At 46.2% G+C, this 15,944-nt stretch overlaps 1 protein-coding gene across 9 annotated transcripts in view; it reads right to left on the bottom strand.

Moving 5' to 3' along the window:
* LOC144274606 (C-type lectin domain family 2 member A-like) overlaps positions 1–15,943 on the bottom strand; it is a 48,602-nt gene extending 32,659 nt beyond the window's left edge. For 5 of the 9 annotated variants that reach the window (XR_013347900.1, XM_077833571.1, XM_077833561.1 and 2 more), the window contains exons 1-2: positions 11,621–11,790; positions 10,538–10,632 (exon numbers count right to left, since the gene is read on the bottom strand). The gene's annotated coding sequence lies outside the window, so the exon portion shown is untranslated. Of the gene's footprint in view, positions 1–10,537; positions 10,633–11,620; positions 11,791–15,471 lie in introns of those variants that run through there. The other 4 variants (XM_077833563.1, XM_077833567.1, XM_077833562.1 and 1 more) reach the window with 3 other exon arrangements.
* Position 15,944: the final 1 nt, after the last annotated feature.

The following is a 15,944-nucleotide window of genomic DNA, read 5'->3' as shown; positions in this document are numbered from 1 at the left end:
TCCTCTCTTCTGACAGTGGCCAGTGCCAGGTGCCCCAGAGGGAATGAACAGAACAGGGAATCATCAAGTGATCCATCCCCTGTTGCTCATTTCCAGCTTCTGGCAAACAGAGCTAGGAACACCATTCCTGCCCATCCTGGCTAATAGCCACTGATGGACCTATCCTTCATGAATTTATCTAGTTCTCTTTTGATCCCTGTTATGGTCTTAGCCTTCACAACATCTTCTGGCAAGGAGTTCCACAGGTTGATTATGCACTGTGTGAAGAAATACTTCCTTTTATTTGTCTTAAACCTGCTGCCTATTCATTTCATTTGGTGACCCCCTAGTTCTTGTGTTATGAGAAGTAGTAAACAACACTTCCTTATTTACTTTCTCTACACCAGTCATGATTTTATAGACCTCAATCACATCTCCCCTTAGTCGTCTCTTTTCCAAGCTGAAAAGTCCCAGTCTTATTAATCTCTCCTCATAGGGAAGCTGTTCTGTACCCCTAATAATTTCTGTTGCCCTTTTCTGAACCTTTTCCAAATCCAACATATCTTTTTTGAGATGGGGCGACCACATCTGCACGCAGTATTCAAGATCTGGGCGTACCATGGATTTATATAGAGGCAACATAGTATTTTCTGTCCTATTATCTATCCCTTTCTTAATTATTCCCAGCATTCTGTTTGCTTTTTTGACTGCCCCTGCACATTGAGTGGATGTTTTCAGAGAACTGTCCACAATGACTCCAAGATCTCTTTCTTGAGGGGTAACAGCTAAAGATTTCCTTCAACCTTTCCTAAGGAATTGCTCTATCTCGGGGTTTTTACTGCTGCCTATCCCTGTAATATCACAACGCCTTCAGCAGGGAAACAGTGATGGGAATAAAACTCCCTAGTGGGCTTAATGGGATCTTTTCCCTTTTGGGGGTACAGAAACTCCACATAGGGCAAGGTTCTTTTTCCGTTCAGTTCAATGGTTGCATTATGCATTTGTTTGAGGTCTTTTTGTTTTTATTTATTTGTTTAAATACCAGTGAATGTCAGTGAAGTTACAAGGACTTACACCTGTATGGTCTTAGGTATGCACAGTGGTGTGAGTAACAAGATACATATCCCCTAGGCAGTGAAGGATCATTTTTTTCTCCAATTGTGGCATCTTTAAACTACAACCAGGTTTTCTTGTTACAGCTGTTAGCTAGGGGGGGAAAGTCCCCCTAGCAACAGAGGCAGAGAACTTCTGGACTTCCCCTCTGCTGTTTACCCAGTGAGGTGGGGGACTTTCCCTTAGGAGAAATCATTTATCACCGGCCTTGCTATGGGCCCTGGAACCTGTACAAACCCATATACAAGAAGTAGGGTCGGGACCGTAAGCAGTGTCCTTGAACTCCTCGGTCCTACGTATGTGGGTGCAGTTACACAGTATATGTAGGACTGAAGGGAGGGGCGCCCTTGGGTGTGAGGTGAGTGCTTCCGTCGCCCCAATGGGAACTCCCCTCCGCCCCCCATAACAGCCCACTGGGAAGAGGGGGCCGCACCGCGAATTGGGAGGGAGAAGGGGGGAGCGGTGAAGTCCCCGCCTGGGATCAGGAGAGTGGAAACCTCAAGGAGGGAGGAAACACCGACGGCATCCAGCGGCAGGCGGGCCCGCCCCTCTGGCTCTCGCCCCAGGAGCGATTGTGTGGAGCGGCCCCGGCAGCAGCGCTGTGCCCGGGGATCTTCCAGCCCCAGCGGCGAGAAGGTAGGTGGGGGGCTGCGCGGGAGCGCCGGGCTGGGGCAGCCCTTTAACCAGCTGTGCCCGGGACAGCTGAGCCGGCGCGTTAGGAGCGAAGAGCGGCCAGGGCTGCCCGCGTCTCTGCGCCGCTCCCCTGCCCGGGGAGGCCTGGAGAGAGGCCGGCCGGGGGCAGCGTGTGTCCGGGGGCAGATGGGGGAACTGGCGCCAGACCGAGCTTGGCTGGCTGGATGCCGCCCCCGGCCGCGGGATCACACCCTGCTGCAGATCTGCGTGCTGAGATCAGGGCCAGCTTGTTCAACGCAGCCAAACTCTCCAGCTGCCTCTTCTGGAAAGAGCCAAATCCATTAGCCGGGGGCGGGGGAGCCCTTTGGGAGGGGGGAGGTGTATTTTTCTGATGCCTCCCGAGTTGCTTTTTTAACCCCGGCCGCCCTTGCTACTTTATCTGCTTATCTCGAGCTGCCTCTGGTCCTCATATCCACTCCCTTAATTCCGGAAATCAATTAACACACTCCCACCAATTAAACACACCGCAGCAACCTCCCTGCCCTGAGCAATAGCAGGCAGCGGACACAACCCACGTTCTCCAGCCCAGCTCAAAGCACACCACAAAAATCAACCGGGCAACATCCACTTTTATGCTTCAATTTTTTGTTAAGAACCACAGCTATAAAACTCTCCATGGCATTCCCACTCAGCATTTCTAGATCCCGTTTAAAATTCGTTTGGAAGCAAATCCCAGAGGCTACCATAAGTGAATAATATTAGGCAAAAAATCATCCCCAAAGAAATTTATTCTAATAATCTGCGATGGGTTCCAAAAGATTTTCTTAAAAAGGGTAGCGTCACAGAATTCTTAGACATACATACTCTGCACTGTTAAACACATTCATATCAGAATGAAAACCTGACACAGATCGTGCAGATAAAGAATTGCAAAATCTGTACTCGAAACAAAGCATAAAAAGAAAAAAATCAGATTGCAACATAACCTGCTCACAGAAGCTGCTATGCAACACTCATGATTCCCTCTCAGAAAAGAGAACTGAGATCATGGCAAGGTAGACTCAAAATAAAATTCTGACTATTGAAGTCAGTGGCAAAACTCACATTCACTTCAGTGGGCCCAGGGTTTCACTAAGATTGCTTAATATTACTGCTAAAGCACAACAACTAACTGAAAATCATAAGCAGCAACACCTAATAGATAAAAAACCATCACGAAAATATATGAGTGAAAAGAAATCTTGTAACGTTTTTAAAAAGTGTTTTCCCCCTTTCAAAATTGTTGGAGAGAGATTACAATTGGAATTAATTACAGAGAAGATTATTAAACACATTAAATCTGAATAGGTAGCTTCAAAAGTCACAAACGTTCTTAATATCTCACCATAGCCACGTCTTCTAAACAAATATTTCTTAAACCTCCAATGAAAAAGTGACAACTTTTGGCAACAGCCAAAAACCAGCAGTAAAATGTATGGCTTCAGAGTACACATTCTCAGAGGCTATTTCCCCCCCCTCCCCAAGACAATGTATTTTACACAGCCACTGCCCTAAACCAATGAGGTCTTACACCAAGGGGCAGACTCACTATCACCAACCTTGCAAATTAGAACCCCATTCCTGCAAACTCTTACACGATTAACTTTAAGCACATAAATCAGGGGTTCTCAAACTGTGGGTTATGACCCCTTGGGGGGTTGCAAGGTTATTAAGTGGAGGTTACGAGCTGTCAGCCTCCACCCCCAAACCCCGCTTTGCCTCTAGCATTTATAATAGCGTTAAATATAAAAAATGTGTTTTTAATTTGTAAGGGGAGTCGCACTCAGAGGTTTGCTGTGTGAAAGGGGTCACCAATGCAAAAGTTTGAGAACTACGGACATAAGTAATCCCATTGATTTCAGTGGAGCTAATCATGTGCTCAACTAACAAAGTTTAAGAGCTTGCAGAATCAGGGCTTAGATCGCAAATGTCTTGTCAGACTGAGACACACAAGGCATTACAAATTTCGGGGAGGCAGCTACAATGCAATGTTTCTCCCAATTCACAACTAGACCCATACAACAAAATTCTATACCAGAGAAACAGGCAGACTCTCATAAGAAAATCTCAATATTTTACAATTTTTAAGCATCAACGGACATAGCAAACTGGGACCAGGTCTAGGCTTATGGAGCTTTGTTGGCACAGCTCTCTTGCCACAACAGTGCCAGCATAGCCCTCTGGTGTAGACACATGCCCACCAGCAGAAGCGGATACTTCTAGCAGTGTAGTAACAACACCTCCCCAAATGAAATAAGCTAAGCCGACAGAAGTGCTTTTCTCCTGGCTTAGCTGCAATCTACTGGGGAGCTCTGTCGACAGGTCGTTCGGTGGTGGGAGGAGAGAGAATCAGACCCCTGACCAATATAGCTAGGCTGGTAAGTTTAAGTGCAGACCAGAAAGTGGTAGAAACATTTATATACTACTATCCAAAATTAAAAACATGTTTCCTCAGTGAAGTCCGACAACAAATAGCACAGACACAAAATATTTTTAGAAATATCCAGGTGAGGAAAGATTCCAGCACATTCATTTCATAGGGTGATGCAACTATACAAGTCATTTAATAAGAACAACATTTCTGGGGAAAACCCAAAGAGAGAGAATTTAAATATTAACACTTTGGCACAGAAGAATTATTAGATCCAAGCCATTTCCATCCTGAGAATTGTCCACATCCAGCTTCCGCAGATTTGGTCTCCATCAAAAGATGTTAGTCACCAGTAACTGTTGCTGAAGGGCTGACTCTGCGTGGCATCCTATGGCTCTGCGAGCTTCAGAGCTCATTAAAAGCCATGTCCATTTTAAGCTCTATGAGGACCAGCTGAGGAGGTCAGAGGTTATATAAAGGGTCAAATTCAACAAAGGAATAAACATTTCTGGAAGTAACTGCCTCAGTTCCTTACACCTGAAACTCACACGGTCAGCGAACTCTGAAGGAAAGGGAAAAGGACAGGGGTGGTATGATTATGCAGAGACAACGCTTTGGAAGAACTAGTAAATAAATTATCTTTTTTTTTGAGATGGGAGTCAGAAAAGAGTATAACCCAGGTGGAAGGTGGACTAAAGACAACTAAATAAGGGTTGTGTAAGCCCATTCTCCCTAGCCTAGCATCAGAGCGGGATGCTAATCTAAAGTAGCACTTCGCGAATGTATATGCAGAACTCCCTGCAGCTGCTTTGCAAAGCTCAAACATTCCTGGAGGTAATCCACAGATGCAGCCTCGGCCCTGGCAGAATGAGCTCTAAGATTTACAGGCAGCAGGACCTTCACCAGTGCGTGCCAGTGTGTGTATATTTAGCAAATATGAAAGAAGACGGCATTAATCTTATTCCACAGGAAGTCTGAGACTTTCTGAAAGGCTTCGCCCTGCTTAAATTGAAATTAAGGACCCCCTTGACATCTGAAGTGTGCAGTTTAATCACTTCAGGTTGTTTATGTGGCCTGAGGGGAAAACACTTGCCATATAATAGGCTGATTTAGGTGGATTTCAGAGATGCCTTTAGAGAGAAGCTTAGGCTGAGACTGCAGAACCACCTGGACTTTGTGGAAGGCTGTCAAGGGTGGATCAGCCATTAAGAACTGCAGCATGCTCATTCGTCCTGCAGATGTTATGTTCATCAACAAAACTGACTTTAGGGACAGGTGGAATTCTCCTAAGCTGCCCAAAAAGTGCCTCCCTCAGTCTTGTTGGTACCACATTCAAATTCAACATCAGAATAGGGTCTCTGAGCAGCGGTTACGCATTAATCAGCCCTTTAATAAACCTTGATATGGTCAGATGACTAAACGGCTTCACCCCAATCCACAGAATCATAAACTGAGATGGCAGAAAAATAGAACTTTATACAAGAGACTGACAGTCCAAATGTTTTAAGATGCAGCAAATAGTTCAAGACAAGAGGGACTGGTGCAGATTCAGGAGGCAGGTTATCGTAAGATGCTCGTGCAAAAAATCTCCTTTAGGTTTGTGCATAACACTTCATGGTAGAGGGCTTTCTAGAAAGCAAAAGGGTGTCCTGCACCCCAAAAGAGAGAGTCCAGTGACAGTTAAAGCTCCATAACCCAAGCTACCAGATGAAGCACCACTCCATTCACTATGTCAGTAGATCAGGAGATACTTGACATCTCCAACAAGCATGAGACCCAATTATTATTATTTGTATTGAGATTCTGCCCAGAAGCCAGGGCCCCACTGTGCTGGGCAATGTACAGATATAACAAAGAGACAGTCCCTGCTCAAAGGAGCTTACAAGCTAAGTATAAGGTGATACAACAAATAAATGCAACGACGGGAGCAAAAGGAAATAATGTGACAATTATCAGCATAATAAGTAGTGGTCTCAGCACGCCAGCTGCCTAGGCACCCATAGCAGAACATAAGAACAGCCATACTGGGTCAGACCAAAGGTCCATCCAGCCCAGTATCCTGTCTTCCGACAGTGGTCAGTGCCAGATGCATCAGAGGGAATGAACAGAACAAGGCAATTTATCAAGTGATCCATCCAGGTCATCCACAGCTTCTGGCTGTCAGAGGTTTAGGTTTCACATCCTCTGCAGTGAAGACAGATGCAAAGAATTTAACTTCTCTGTAACAGCCTTATCTTCCTTGAGTGCTCCTTTGGCACTTCGATTGTCCGGTGGTCCCCACTAATTGTTTGGCAGGCTTCCTGCTTCTGATATACTTAAAAAAAAATTCGCTGTTAGTTTTTGTGTTTTTTGTTAATTACTCGTCAACTTCTTTTTTGGCCTGTGTAATTATACTTTTACACTTGACTTGCCAGAGTTTATGCTGCTTTCTATTTTTCTCAGTAGGATTTGACTTCCAATTTTTAAAGGATATCTTTTTGTTTCTAATCACCTCTTTTACTCTGTTTAGCCACGGTGGCAATTTTTGGTCCTTTTACTGTTGTTGGTTTTATTTGGGGTATACATGTTATGGGGGTATACATGTTAGTTAATGCCTCTATTATGGTGTTTTTAAATAGCTTCCATGCAGCTTGCAGGCATTTCACCCTTCTGACTATTCCTTTTAATTTCTATTTAACTAGCTTCTTCATTTTTGTGTAGTTCCCCTTTTTGAAGTTAAATGCTACTGTGATGGGCTTTTTTGGTATTTCCCCCTTCTCGCTCCTCCGGATGTTAAATTTAATTATATTATGGTTGCTATTACCAAGTAGTTCCACTATATTCATCTCTTGGACCAGATCCTGTTTTAGGATTAAATCAAGAATTGCCTCTCCTCATGTTGGTTACAAAACTAGCTGCTTCAAGAAGCAGTCATCAATGGTGTCTAGAAATTTTATCTCTGCATCCCATCCTGAGGTGACATGTACCCAGTCAGTAGAGAGATAAGTGAAATCCCCCATTATTATTGGGTTTTCTGATTTTTGTAGCTTCTCTAATCTTCCTGAGCATTTCACAGTCACCATCCTGGTCAGGTGGTTGGTAGTATATTCCTATTTCTATACTCTTATTATTCAAGCATGGAATTTCTATCCATAGAGATTCAAGCTACCTTGGCAGCGCAGCAAAGAAGAATTTGAAAGGGGACTACATGGTGGCTGTGTGGATTTTTATGGGAAACTCCTTCCAAGCACAAGGGGCAGCATGGGAGAATGCCTGAAGGTGCTTACTGGAAAACTTGACCAATGGGCAGTGAAGGCTGGCATCAGTGGCAGAACGGATGGGGGGAGTCAACATTTTGACAGCAAATGAGAGGTGTTAGGTAACATGAGAACAGGCTGTAGAGAGCCTTAAAAGGGAAGACAAATTCTCTGTTTGATGCAGTGGAGAAAGGGAACGGGTGCAAAAAGAGGGGTGATGTGGTTGAAGTGATGAGCCAGAAAAATGCAGTTTTGTTTTGAATAAATGAGGCAAGAGGTGAATTTCCAAGGCCACAAAGGAGGATCTGCAGTGGTCAAGATGTAAGGTGACGAGGTTCACTACTGTGGATGGAAAGGAAAGGTCACATGTTAGATTTACAGTGCAGGAAGAAGCAGAAAGATCTTAATGCAACATGGATTTGAGAATCTAGAGCAGGGTGTACATCGAATATATGGCATGTAAAATGGATTTGGCTCACATGCGGTATTTATGTGACTTTTAACATACTCAGATTGTGCAGGATCTAAACTTTCATTTAAAAAAAAGTTTCTAGCTAGCAGTAGGGTTGCCAATTGTGGTTGGATGTATTCCTGGAGGTTTCATCACATGACATTAATCTTTAATTAAAGATGAGTCTTTAATTCCTGGAGACTCCACGCCAATCCTGGAAGGTTTGCAACCCTAGCTAGCAGGCAGCTGTGCCAACCCCAACAACCCCTAGAACTGACATCTGAGCACTGAAGAGTCCTCCACTATACAGCACCAGAGCTACCTGATGGGAAAGTGCCAAGTGAAGGAGAAAGAGAGTCAGTGGCACCAGAATACTGATGGAATCTAGACCTCAAATGGATTTGAGGTGTTGGGATGGTATCTGAGGCCTCCAGAACTGAGGTCTGTAGAAGTGAATGACCCACATCTGATCCATGACCTCCGCTGGCATAATGGTTCCTCTTCTTCCCAGGGCCTGCCTTTCTCCTCAGAATGCTTCCCCTGCCGCTCAAGTTTAAGGGCAGAGAAAAGCAAACCAAGAGCTTTTGACATATTCCAACTAAACTGTTGGATTTGGAGGCTCAAGGCTGCACGTTTGCATCCCCAACAGAGCCACCAAATATGCAACATCCTCCCGAGTCCTTCCCACCAGAGGTGGGCTCATCAATGCCTGGCACTGTCTTAGCCAAGAACTAGAGTTGGAATCTTGGCAGGCCCTCTGCTCAGCACTGGAGGGGGAGCCTGTCCTGGGGCCCCACTGCTTCCTGGAGTCCTTAATGTTCAGCCCTGAGGGGGTTGCCAGCACAACAGCTCCCGGTTCATTTGTGGTACTGGAGAAAGTGTGGGTGGTAATTTTGCACCATCACTTACAGATGACTTATGTTCTTTAGTGTAGAGCCTGGATCAGAACCAGTTCCAAGCTTTAGCATTGAAAGCTTTGACTAAGGAATCCAGAGGCTTCCCTTTACCTGAGGATGGGGTTTTGGCAGCTAAAGATGGCCTATCGTGGTCCTTCATGGAACCACAGCCAGAATTTGCTGTGCTCCAATGTCCAGCTCTGAAGAGCCACTTGAGATAAGGAGATCCCTGGCCTTTGGGCCTGAGAAAGCAGGAGATAAAACCTTGACAATCCTCACATTGCTCTGGAGAACAACTCTCCTTTAAACAAGCTTTTTTTGTCTTTAAAAGCACCCACCATAGTCTGTTAGAGTGCCATCAAGTCAGACCGATGCTGCCGCACACTTCAGCCATCTTATCATTCAGGGTGTGTTTTCACTGCACAGCTAACTCGGGCTTTTACTCACATGTTGCCCCAACCCCTGTCCCGTACGCATACCCAAAACTCTAACCTGAGTTTGGTGGTGCTTTAAACCAAGGCCAGTTGGCCTGTCTCGGACTACAGGCAAAAGCCTAGGTGTTCACTTCACTGGGTCTGGTAACCCGCCTACTTTGTAGTGAGGATACAGGCTAAGCCACTCCAATGCTGATAGTCCTCCAATGGCTTCATACAATTCCTGCTGTATGCCCTGCAGGGGGGACAACTCACTGGCAAAGAATCGTAGAGCAGCTCACCTTCCTGCAGCACAAAGAAACCTGGGGTATGGCCCCAGAAGTCCTAGTGAGTCACACAAGTGAGTGCCGCACCAGGACACAGTGATTTGAGTATAGCTTTCCAGTGTGGCTGATCTCACCCAGTCTAGGCTAAACCAGGTGCGTCAGACTCCAGTGCCACTCACCTGGGTTAACTCTGCAGTGAAGACATACCTTATTATAAAATTAAAGGTACAAAGGGGCTTGAAGTCTGGTCAAACTAGACTACAGGAATAAAGAGACACCCACAGAAAGGAAATGCAGTGATAAGGACCACATCCCTGATATAATCTCATACCACAGTGCCATAAGGGTCATGAGGTTCCAAATAAGCATAATTCTGAAAGGGTTCAATCACCCGAGGACTTCTTACCCATTGGTGGGAATATGAAGAGGCATCCTCAAATAATAACAACGATTTATAAATAACCCATCAGTACAATATATAAATAACCCATCAGTACAAATAGGAATCTCACTATGACAATGTTTCCATGAAGAAAAAAGAACTTCAAAACAATAACAATCAAAACAAATAGGGATCTCAGTATGACAGAGGATGCTTTGCTTTCACAGAGAAGAGAAAACTCACCCTTCAAAGCAGTAACCACAAACTTAGACAGTATGGTGATGGGCACCATAGAAAAGCCTAAGATAGCATAAACCTTCCATCAATCTCACACTAACACAGCATTCTAGAAAATCAAACCCAACCACAGACAGACTCATTGCTGATCTCCGCTCATTAGAGGGAAGTATTCATGGCTTCAACCAGTCCTAGTTTCCCATTATGGTCCTACCTACTTATGGATAGGATATAGCAAACCTATATCTCCACCTATTAAGCAACCCCCTTTTAAATTAATGCTAAAAACAGCACCATGAGGTCCTGGTGCTGCCACAATATAAATAATAAACAACAACAGATATTTAGAACTAAACCACACCTTAGTCTGTCCCTTCTCCACGTTGGGAGACCTGCAAAAGGTCAAGAAGTGAAGTATCTGAAAACCTGGATTTATAAAGAAAACTCTTCTGCAGCCTCAGTTACAGGTACCACCTTCCAGGGAGCGTCGGTCGACTTACCATGGTAGCGTAGACATCACCGACATTGAGCCAGCGGAGAGAGAAATATCCACATCAGTTGAATAGAGAACTAGGGCCTGAATTGAGGTTTCAATCTGAGTGAGGAGAATTAAGATATGACAGATATGTGATCAAAAATTGCTCAGTGAGTCTGCCTCTATGTGCCTGGGGAATTTCCTGAAATGCCAGAAGCAGGAGATTAATAAACTGAACACCCAAAGCATACCTGAGACAGTCTAGGGTGGAGCTATACATATACTTATGCATTACATGTGCTTAACTTAATGTCTGAATAGTCCCATTGAGTGGGACTACTCATGTGCATAAAGTTAAGCAGGTGTTTAAATGTTTGTAGCATCTGGGGACAATGACTAAGGGTATTTTCACCTTTTCTTTCCTGCCAGACGTACTAAAAATTCCTCCCCTTGCTTACTGGGTGTATTTAAAGAGAACCCACACAGAGTTAGAGCCTGTACAGCCTAGTGTTTGCAGTGCTTACGGGACCTGCCTCTGAGTTTGTTGTGCACAAAGCACGTAACCAGCCATCTAAAGAGCATGGTGTGCCAGAGAAAAGGAGTCCTTGTGGCACCTTAGAGACTAACCAATTTATTTGAGCATGAGCTTTCGTGAGCTACAGCTCACTTCATCGGATGCATACCGTGGAAACTGCAGCAGACTTTATATATACACAGAGAATATGAAACAATACCTCCTCCCACCCCACTGTCCTGCTGGTAATAGCTTATCTAAAGTGAGCAACAGGATAGGCCATTTCCAGCACAAATCCAGGTTTTCTCACCCTCCACCCCCCACACAAATTCACTCTCCTGCTGGTGATAGCCCATCCAAAGTGACAACTCTTTACACAATGTGCATGATAATGAAGTTAGGCCATTTCCTGCACAAATCCAGGTTCTCTCACTCCCTCACCCCCCTCCAAAAACCCACCCCCATACACACACAGATTCACTCTCCTGCTGGTAATAGCTCATCCAGACTGACCACTCTCCAAGTTTAAAACCAAGTTAAACCAGAACATCTGGGGGGGGGGGGGGTAGGAAAAAACAAGAGGAAATAGGCTACCTTGCATAGTGACTTAGCCACTCCCAGTCTCTATTTAAGCCTAAATTAATAGTATCCAATTTGCAAATGAATTCCAATTCAGCAGTTTCTCGCTGGAGTCTGGATTTGAAGTTTCTTTGTTTTAAGATAGCGACCTTCATGTCTGTGATTGCGTGACCAGAGAGATTGAAGTGTTCTCCGACTGGTTTATGAATGTTATAATTCTTGACATCTGATTTGTGTCCATTTATTCTTTTACGTAGAGACTGTCCAGTTTGACCAATGTACATGGCAGAGGGGCATTGCTGGCACATGATGGCATAAATCACATTGGTGGATGTGCAGGTGAACGAGCCTCTGATAGTGTGGCTGATGTTATTAGGCCCTGTGATGGTGTCCCCTGAATAGATATGTGGGCACAATTGGCAACGGGCTTTGTTGCAAGGATAAGTTCCTGGGTTAGTGGTTCTGTTGTGTGGTATGTGGTTGTTGGTGAGTATTTGCTTCAGGTTGCGGGGCTGTCTGTAGGCAAGGACTGGCCTGTCTCCCAAGATTTCTGAGAGTGTTGGGTCATCCTTTAGGATAGGTTGTAGATCCTTAATAATGCGTTGGAGGGGTTTTAGTTGGGGGCTGAAGGTGATGGCTAGTGGCGTTCTGTTATTTTCTTTGTTAGGCCTGTCCTGTAGTAGGTAACTTCTGGGAACTCTTCTGGCTCTATCAATCTGTTTCTTTACTTCCGCAGGTGGGTATTGTAGTTGTAAGAAAGCTTGACAGACATCTTGTAGGTGTTTGTCTCTGTCTGAGGGGTTGGAGCAAATGCGGTTGTATTGCAGAGCTTGGCTGTAGATGATGGATCGTGTGGTGTGGTCAGGGTGAAAGCTGGAGGCATGCAGGTAGGAATAGCGGTCAGTAGGTTTCCGGTATAGGGTGGTGTTTATGTGACCATTGTTTATTAGCACTGTAGTGTCCAGGAAGTGGATCTCTTGTGTGGACTGGACCAGGCTGAGGTTGGTGGTGGGATGGAAATTGTTGAAATCATGGTGGAATTCTTCAAGGGCTTCTTTTCCATGGGTCCAGATGATGAAGATGTCATCTGTAGGAGTCAGCTGCAGTGCGTTATGAAATTATGTACTCATGCCCTGAGCTTTCGTCAACAGCACGGTTTTTATGAATATAAAATGTATGACATTTCTAAAAACCGAAACAGGAAGTTTTTCAGTTAAGGGGAAACTTTAAAAAACTGGACAGCATTGAACTGAAGCGTTCAGGTTCCCACAAATGGCCTTAACTTTGTTTCTGTATCTGCCCCCTACATGATCAAACTGTCCTCTAAGGCCTGGTCTTCACTAGGAAAAAAGGTGTGTTGCAGACGTGTTACAACCCTAATATAGAGAGGGTGATTTATATTTTAATGTGTTAGCTGGTGGGGGTCAACCACTGGAGGGAGCATAGGTTTTACCTTGACCAGCTAACACATGTTAAAATACAAATTGCTCTGTCTGCACTAAGGTGCTAACACCTAACACATGTTAAACACACTTTTTGTTCCTCCTGAAGAGAAGGCCCAATCTACCAAGCCACTCTCTCTCCTCTTACACTTCAGTTACACAGCAAAAAGTATCCAGCCTCTTCCCCATCTCTCCCTTATAATTCCCTCACACCAGCCATGGGGAGTTTCACAGCCATTTTAACCTTTTATTATATACAAGAGGTTAGACTTTATTTTATCCTGGAAGCCTTGAATCCTGTATACACTTGTGATTCAATTACACATATCCTGCTCCATAAACTCTGGGGGATATAGCTAATAAGACCAACAACTGAAAACTGGAGACTTCTTAAGAGTCCACAGCCAGCCACTGAAGTATACAGTGCTTGTGTTCCCAGGTTTCAGAGTAACAGCCGTGTTAGTCTGTATTCGCAAAAAGAAAAGGAGTACTTGTGGCACCTTAGAGACTAACCAATTTATTTGCGCATAAGCTTTCGTGAGCTACAGCTCACTTCATCGGAAGCTCACGAAAGCTTATGCTCAAATAAATTGGTTAGTCTCTAAGGTGCCACAAGTACTCCTTTTCTTTTTGTGTTCCCAGGGACCATGACAAACTGCCAAGGCAAACAGGGATTAAGATGCCAACTAGTTCTGACAGTTGTCACCAGCATGTATCTATTTCTTTATTTAGATTTCAGATTTAAACAAGTTTCACACCAAAGAGGACCTGGGCTGAACACACATTTATGCCATCATGTACAAAACACATGGATATAGGAGATATGAAGTAAAATGTGACCAAAGCAGCATTACTTCCTCCCCCACACACCACTGAATCATCAGATGTGATCAAGGCACCTTAAAATTCCCCAGTGCACTTTCCCATTAGCCACAAATCCCATCCTCGGTGCATATGAGCTTTGCAGTGTGCCAGGAAAGTCAAAAAATTCAAGCCAGGGGGGACAGAAATTCCAAGGGAAAGGGCCCATGTCATGGATAGGACAGACTGGGTGATGGGGACATTGGACAGATTTCAGGTTATTTAGATGAACTTAACTCTGCATTTCCATGCTTTCCCACATTTGTTCAGATGACGCTGGATGTAGTGGGGAACCAAATCCAAACACACACTACATCTGGGGAAGATGCCTGATGAATCTACCTCTGACAAAGAAGGACTAAGGACCTCACTCCCTGCCTACATTTGCTTACACCCCCAAATGCCCTCAAGGAGTAAAAATCACTTCAAACTCAAATCCATTGGGACCCCCTCAGACAAGGCCGGATTAATGCAGGGGCTTTAGGGGCTGCAGCCTCGGGCTAAGGGGGGCCCTGCAGGCCACATGCAGCCTGCTGCGTCTTTTCATCCGGCCCACAGCAAGCCTCTGTGCCACAGGCCGGACACCAGTCCCCGAGCCACCCCTCACCCTGGGGTGGAGCCGCAAGCGCCGGCTCGCCAATGTGCCCCAGGCAAGGGGCATTCAGGGAATCTCTGCACACTGTCCCTGTCCCCAGCGCCGGCTCCACAGCTCCCCTTGGCTGGGTACCACAGCCAGTGGAAGCTGCGGAGGGGGCACCTGCGGGCTCAGGCAGTGTGCACCGCACAGAGCAGCCTGGCCCCTCTGCCTAGTGGCTGGACATGCTGGCCACCTCGGGGAGCAGAGCAGTGCGGAGCCAGGGCAGGCAGGAATCCTGCCTTAGCCCTGCTGCACCGCTGACCAGGAGCTGCCCAAGGTAAGAGCCTCCTGGCCGGAGCCTACACCCCGCACCCTCTCCTGCACCCCAAGCCCCTACCCCACAGCCCCCTCCCGCACCCAAGCTCCCTCCCAGAGCCCACACCCCAAACCTCCTGCTGCACCACAACCCCGTCCCATCCCTGGCCCCACCCCACAGCTGGAGCTGCACCCCTTCCTGCACCCCAATCCCCTGCCCCTGTCCTGAGCCCACTCAAAATCTCCTGCAGCCCCACAAAATCTATTAGCCCCAGGCCCACAGGAGAGTTAATCTGGCCCTACCCTCAGAGCCCCCATTTCACACTGGTGGGGGATAGCAAATCCATCCCAACCTCTTATACACCTGTGTCCTGAGGGGCACCCCCCACACACTTGGATGAGACCCTTTCACAGCCCATATTTTGCACTGTCCCACATTGCTTTGCACTTTTTCAAACTGAGACTGTACCACAACTGGTTATGAAATGAACTGACTCATTCTGGCTTCTCGCCTGTAAGTGAGTTACGACAGCTCACTGTGACTCTCACTCAGTACTTTCTCTGATGGTTTTTAAGGTTAATCCCTTTATGGGGGTGTATTACAAAGACTGGGGCAAGGATACACCTGCAGAGTTTAGATAAGAACCGAGGTTTAGGAAGCAGAGTATTACCGAGCCGGGGAGTTGCAGGCGGGATCCGGATGAGATTTGCTGGGCCAGGGGCGCTGCAGCAGGAGCGGATACAAAGGTGGTAACTGCCTCACTATCTGGGAGTGGAGCTGCCTGTGTCTGGTCGTGGGAGAAGAGGAATTGGGGGGGCTTAGAGACCCCCCTTCCTCCTCCTGCACTAATCCTGGGGGTGGCTCTGGGGGGGGTGCACCTCCCCCCTTTTATAGGGGCAGCTGTGCTGGGGCACCCCTAATCCTCCCCTCTTCCTGCACTAATCCTGGGGGGGGGCACTGGGGGTAAACCTTCCCCCTTTTATAGGGACAGCTGTGCTGGGGCACCCCTAATCCTCCCCTCTTCCTGCACTAATCCTGGGGGGGGCACTGGGGGGTAAACCTTCCCCCTTTTATAGGGGCAGCTGTGCTGGGGCACCCCTAATCCTCCCCTCTTCCTGCACTAATCCTGGGGGGGGGCACCTT

The sequence above is a fragment of the Eretmochelys imbricata genome, chromosome 14, assembly GCF_965152235.1.
Source record: "Eretmochelys imbricata isolate rEreImb1 chromosome 14, rEreImb1.hap1, whole genome shotgun sequence".
Lineage (NCBI taxonomy): Eukaryota > Metazoa > Chordata > Testudines > Cheloniidae > Eretmochelys > Eretmochelys imbricata.
Note: the sequence above shows the minus strand (reverse complement) of the source record. Positions and strands in the feature narration are given on the sequence as shown.